Consider the following 6,549-nt stretch of genomic DNA (forward strand, 5'->3'; position numbering starts at 1 on the left):
TATGGTGAAACCCCACCTCTACTAAAAATACAAAAATGAGCCTGGCGTGGTGGTGCATGCCTATAATCCCAGCTACTCGAGAGGCTGAGGCAGGAGAATCGCTTGAACCTGCCAGGCGGGGGTTGCAGTGAGCCGAGATCGTGCCATTGCACTCCAGCCTGGGCAACAAGAGCAAAACTGTGTCTCAAAAAAAAAAAAAAAAAAAAAAAAAAGTCATAGGAATCTGGAGGAATCCAAGTGCAGACTTCCTTATGCTTTCTCCCTCCTATAAAGGATCACATGGGCTGGGATTATAGGCATGTACCACCATGCTCGGCTAATTTTTGTATTTTTAGTAGACACGGGGTTTCACCATGTTGGCCAAGTTAGTCTCAAACTCCTGACCTCATGTGATCTCCCCGCCTTGGCCTCCCACAGTGCTGGGATTACAGGCATGAGCCACCGCACCTGGCAAACGTTTTTACTTTTGACTTAAATTGTCATATATATTTTAAACAAATTAAGCGTAAAAAGATTGCCTTCATATTTGCTCATGTTTACTGTTTGTCATGTCCTTTCTTCTTTCCTAAAGATCTGGATCTTCTTTTTTTTGAGACAGGGTCTCACTCTGTCACCCTGGCTAGAGTAGGGTGACACAATCATAGCTTACTGCAGCTTTGACCTCCCCAGCTCAAGCCATCCTCCCACCTCAGCCTCCAAAGTAGCTGGGATTACAGGCACACACCACCACACCCAACTAATTTTTAAATTTTTTTGTAGAGATGGGGTCTGACTATGTTGCCCAGACTGGTCTCAAACTTCTAGGCTCAAGTGATCCTCCTTCCTTAGCTTCCCAAAGTGTTGGGATTACAGGCGTGAGCCACCATGCCCAGCGAAGTTCTTGACATGATAATGCTGTCCGGCCAGAACTTGGGGTGGGGATCACTATGCCCATCTTACTGATGGACAAACCAAGGCCTAGAGAGAGTTAGCCACTTCCCCTCTCAACTAGTAAGCAGCAGAACTGGAATCAAAATCTAGGTCTATCAGCTGGGAGCGGTGGCTCCATCCCATAATCACAGCACTTTGTGAGGCCGAGGTGAGCAGATTGCTTGAGCTCAGGAGTTCAAGACAAGCCTAGGCAACATGGTGAAACCTGATCTCTACTAAAAATACAAAATATTAGCCATGTATGGTGGTGTGTGTCTGTATTCCTAGCTACTCAGGAGGCTGAGGTGGGAGGATTGCTTGAGCCCAGGAGATGGAGGCTGCAGTAAGATGAGACAGCAGCACTGCACTCCAGCCTGGGCAACAGAGGAAGAGAGAGAAAGAGAGAAAGGAAAGAAGGAAGGAAGGAAGGAAGGAAGGAAGGAAGGAAGGAAGGAAGGAAGGAAGGAAGGAAGGAAGGAAGGAAAGAAGGAAGGAAGGAAGGAAGGAAGGATCTAGGAATCTAGGTCTATCAACTCTCAGTCCAGCATCTCCCTACGTGTCTCAAGAACTGCAAAATATGGCTGTGTGTGGTGGCTCATGCCTGTAATCCCAGCACTTTGGGAGGCTGAGGCGAGCAGAACTCTTCAGGTCAGGAGTTCGAGACCAGACTGGCCAACATAGTGAAACCCCATCTCTACTAAAAATACAAAAATTAGCCAGGTATGGTGGTGTGCGCCTGTAATCCCAGCTACTCGGGAGGCTGAGGCATGAGAATTGCTTGGACCTGGGAGGCTGGGAGGGGGAGGTTACAGTGAGCTGAGATAGTGCCATTGCATTCCAGCCTGGGCAACAAAGCGAGACCCTGTCTCAAAAAAAAAAAGGAAGGAAGGAAAAGAAAAGAAAAGAAAGAAACGCAAAATAGTCAGAACTCATGTCACATAGATGTTCTCCAATTGGAGTTGGCACATTCTGGGGACTGTGTTCCTAAGGAGACCATTCCTTGGGAGGAGTCATTCTTTAGGGCTGTGGACCATAGTGGCAGAAAGCAGGGAGAGAGACTAGGGCAGGGGAGGCAGGAATCACTAGGCATTTCTCAGATATTCTGGAGAAGAGGATGAGCAAAGTGGTCTGTCCTGTGTACCTTGCCTTCCTGGCGAGGTTAAAAGCCTTGTGGGGGCAGAGATGCTCCCGGATGCAGCAGAAGGGTTGGTGTTGAGAATCTTCCTATCTCCCCTCTCAGTGCCTTTGTCTGTCTTGGTGTCTCCCGCCTCCCCCTGGGGCTCCCTGGGGATTCTACCGTCCCCAGGCTTCCAAACTCACTGGGTGACTAACTTTCCAGCTTGTCCAAAGACTTCCTTTGTGGCCTGAGCTGCTGAGCTAATGAACAGAAGCTGATTTCCAGCGGGGTTGGGTGGCAGAGGCATCACCGGTATTTCACTGTTCATTTCTCTGCAAAGCTTTGCAGTTTGCAAAGTGCTCCTGTGTGGGGTGGGTGTGGTGGTTCACGCCTGTAATCCCAGCATCTTGGGAGGTCAAGGCAGGCAGACGGCTTGAGCCCGGGGGTTCAAGATCCACCTGGGCAACATGGCAAAACCTCATCTCTACAAAAAAAAAAAAAAAAAATGAGCTGGGTGTGGTGGCGTGTGCCTGTATTCCCAGCTACTTGGAAGGTTGAGGTGGAAGGATCAACGGAGCCTGGAGAGATTGAGGCTGCCAGTGAGCTGTTATCACGTGGCTGCACTCCAGCTGGGGTGACAGAGCGAAACCCTGTCTCAAAAAACAAAGTGCTCCTGTGACTCTGTCTCTTTCAAGTCTCCCAATAGTAAAATAAGATGCTACAAGCAAGCACCTTAGTGCCAGTGCATGGAGGAAGAAAGTGCTGTCCAAATTCATATCCTCCCAAATGGTAGAATCTGGGCCCTGGCTCCAGCAGCCGGCAGCTGCTCTCCACCACACAAGGTTTTCCTGCCATGCTCTCTCTCTCTCTCTCTTTCTTTTTTTTTTTTTTTTTTTTTTTTTTTTTGAGACAGAGTCTCACTCTGTTGCCCAGGCTACAGTGTAGTGTCATGATCTTGGCTCACTGAAACCTCCACCTCCCGGGTTCAAGTGATTCTCCTGCCTCAGCCTCCCGAGTAGTGGGACTGTAGGTGCCCCACCACACACCTGGCTAATTTTTATATTTTTAGTAGAGACAGGGTTTCATCATGTTGGCCACGCTGGTCTTGAACTCCTGACCTCAAGTGATGCACCCACCTTGGCCTCCCAAAGTGCTGGGATTACAGGCAAGAGCCACCATGCCCGGCCCACACACCTGTCTCTTGGGACCCGGAATGCCCACATTTCCTGGCTATTCTAACTGACCCCATGAGTGTTGGGGTCAAATAAGTGGGCAGAATGTGTCCATCTCCAGCCTCAGGCCGTCAGTGTCTTGCGGCAGTGTGGTAAGGGGGCTGGTGTCTGCAAGCAGGGCTCCAGGGTTTTTTGGTCTTAGGGAAGCAATCCAGCTGTGCGAGTCCTCCAGGAAGGAAATCCTTTCACTTCTTCTTTTAGTGAAGTTCTTGACCACCAGATTTTGTGGATTAGCAGAATCTGGTCCTTTCTTGGCCTCTAATCAGGAGGTATCTTTTTTTTTTTTTAATTTATTATTATTTTTTTAAACAGAGTTTTGCTCTTTGCTGCCCAGGCTGGAGCACAATGGCACGATCTCAGCTCACGACAACCTCTGCCTCATGGGTTCAAGGGATTCTCCTGCCTCAGCCTCCCATGTAGCTGGGATTACAGCCACCTGCCACCATGCCCCATTAATTTTTGTATTTTTAGTAGAGACAAGGTTTCCCCATGATGGCCAGGCTGGTCTGGAGCTCCTGACCTCAGGCGATCCACCGCCCTCAGCCTCCCAACGTGCTGGGATTACAGGCGTGAGCCACCATGCCCGGCTAAATTTTGTATTTTTAGTAGAGACAGGGTTTCACCATGTTGGTCAGACTGGTCTAGAATTCTCGACCTCAGGTGATCCACCTTCCTGCCTCTCCTAAAGTGCTGGGATTATAGGCGTGAGCCACCTCGCCTGGCCCAGGAGTTATTTCTACAAGGAGAATGATGACACCTCGTCTCGGGACATGATGGGAAAACCGGGTGGTTAGGGCGTCCTGCCCGCTTCTGTCCTGGGACTCCCTGCCTTCTGGGCCTCGCCAGCTGCGGACCAGCGGGTGGTGCCGGCGTGGAGACGGGTGGGAAACTGCTGGTGTCCAATCTAGATTTTGGCGTGTCAGACGCCGACATTCGGGAACGCTTTGCAGAATCCGGAACGCTGAAGAAGACGGCTATGCACTATAATCGCTCTGGCCGCTGCTTAGGATCAGCAGACATGCACTTTGAGCGGAAGGCACCCGCCCTGAAAGCCATGATGCAGTACCACGGCGCCCCTCTGGCTGCCCCGTGAACATTCAGCTTGTCACATCACAGATCGAAATACAGCAGACACCTGCACAGAGCGTAAACAGAGGTGGCATGACTAGAAACCGTGAGGCTGGAGGTTCCCCTTTTGGTGGTAGAGGAGGCACCCGGGGAGGCACCCATGGAGGCGCCCAGGAAAGAGACAGAGGCGCCCGCAGGAATTCAAAGCAGCGGCTTTTCGGCAGAGGAGCTGGACGCCTGTAATGCGAGAATGGACACCAGTTAAGCAGACCAGCAAATCTGCGTGCGCAAGAGCATGCGAAACACGACCCAGGCGTCTCCTCTTGCTACATGGTGGGGAGGTGGTGGCTGCGGCTGTGCGGCCAATGATGGATTTGTTTCTTTTATGTTTTAAAATAGGATTTTAAAACTCATGTAAAGGTTTCTTTCTTTCTTCTTTCTTCTTTTTTCTTTTCTTTTCTCTTTTCTTTTCTTTCTCTTTTTTCTGAAACAGAAAAAAAATCCCATGTTCCCGTGTTGAAAGATTGAAATACCGTTAAGATGACAATAGTCCCCAAATGACCTACAGATTTAACACAACCGCTAGCAAAATCTCAACTAGTTTCTTTGCAGAAATTGACAAGTGACTCTAAAATTCATATGGAAATTCAAAGGACCCAGATGTCAAAACTTAATACAAAACTAGAATAATCAAGACAGCTTGATCCTGGCATACGGATGGACATATAGATCAGTGGAATAGAATTGACGGTCTAGAAATAAACCCTCACGTTTATAGTCAGTTGATTTTTGACAAGAGTGCCAAGGCCATTCAATGGGGAAAGAAGTATTTTCAACAGATGGTGCTAGAACATTTGAATATCCATCCGCAAAAGAAAGAAATGCAACTGCTACCACATACCATATACAAAAACTAACTTGGCTAGGTGCGCTGGCTCATGCCTGTAATCCTAGCACTTTGGAAGGCCGAGGTGGGAGGATTGCTTGAGGCCAAGAGTTCAAGACCAACCTGGCCAACATAGCGAGACTTCATCTATTAAAAAAAAATTATCTCGGCCGGGCGCCATGGCTCACGCTTGTAATCCCAGCACTCTGGGAGGCCGAGGCGGGCGGATCACGAGGTCAGGAGATCGAGACAATCCTGGCTAACACGGTGAAATCCCATCTCTACTAAAAATACAAAAAATTAGCCAGGCATGGTGGTGGGCGCCTGTAGTCCCAGCTACTGGGGAGGCTGAGGCAGGAGAATGACGTGAATGCGGGAGGCGGAGCTTGTAGTGAGCCGAGATCGTGCCACTGCACTCCAGCTTGGGCCACAGAGCCAGACTCCATCTCAAAAAAAAAAAAAGAAAAGAAAAGAAAAAAAGAAAAAAAAATTAATGCAACATGGATCAAATACCTAAATGTAAGAGCTAAAACTATAAAACATAGGGAAGAAATATAGGGGTAAATTTGTTCCTCTGTTACCCAGGCTGGAGTGCCATGGCATGACTATAGTTCACTACAGTCCCCAACACCTGGGCTCGAGTGATCCTTCCACCTCAGCCTCAGAAGTAGCTGAGACTACAGGCATACACCACCATGCCTGGCTAATTTTTGTTTATTTTTTATAGGAATGAGGTCTCACTATGTTGCCCAGACTTGTCTCAAACTCCTGACCTCAAGTGATCCTTCTGCTTTGTGACACTTGAAATTTATTTCAAAATAATAAGGAGGCTATAAGAAAAATTAAAAAAAAAATTGGGACTGGGCAGGGTGGCTACACAAGTAGTCTCAGCTACTCGGAAGGCTGAGGTGGGAGAATTGCTTGAGTCCAGGAGGTCGAGGCTGCAGTGAGCCATGGTCTCACCACTTCATGCTAACCTGGGCAACAGTGCAAGACCCTATCTCAAAAAAAAAAAAAAAAGAATCATAAGACTTTTGCTTAAGAATTGCTGGGCGGGCACAGTGGCTCAAGCCTGTAATCCCAGCACTTTGGGAGGCCGAGGTGGGCAGATCACCTGAGGTCAGGAGTTTGAGACTAGCCTGGCCAACATGGTGAAACCCCGTCTCTACTAAAAAAAAAAAAAAAATTAGCTGGGCATAGTGGTATGTGCCTGTAATCCCAGCTACTGGGGAGGCTAAAGCATGAGAATCACTTGAACTCTGGAGGCGGAGGTTGCAGTGAGCTGAGATCGTGCCGCTGCACTCCAGCCTGGGTAACAAGAGCAAAACTCTTGTCTC

At 48.6% G+C, this 6,549-nt stretch overlaps 1 pseudogene; it reads left to right on the plus strand.

The window, feature by feature from the left end:
• Positions 1-2,023: 2,023 nt before the first annotated feature.
• On the plus strand, positions 2,024-4,591 carry LOC103246649 (THO complex subunit 4 pseudogene; annotated as a pseudogene).
• The last annotated feature ends 1,958 nt before the right edge of the window (positions 4,592-6,549 follow it).

This window comes from Chlorocebus sabaeus, chromosome 28 (assembly GCF_047675955.1).
Source record: "Chlorocebus sabaeus isolate Y175 chromosome 28, mChlSab1.0.hap1, whole genome shotgun sequence".
In the NCBI taxonomy this organism is placed as follows: Eukaryota; Metazoa; Chordata; class Mammalia; order Primates; family Cercopithecidae; genus Chlorocebus; species Chlorocebus sabaeus.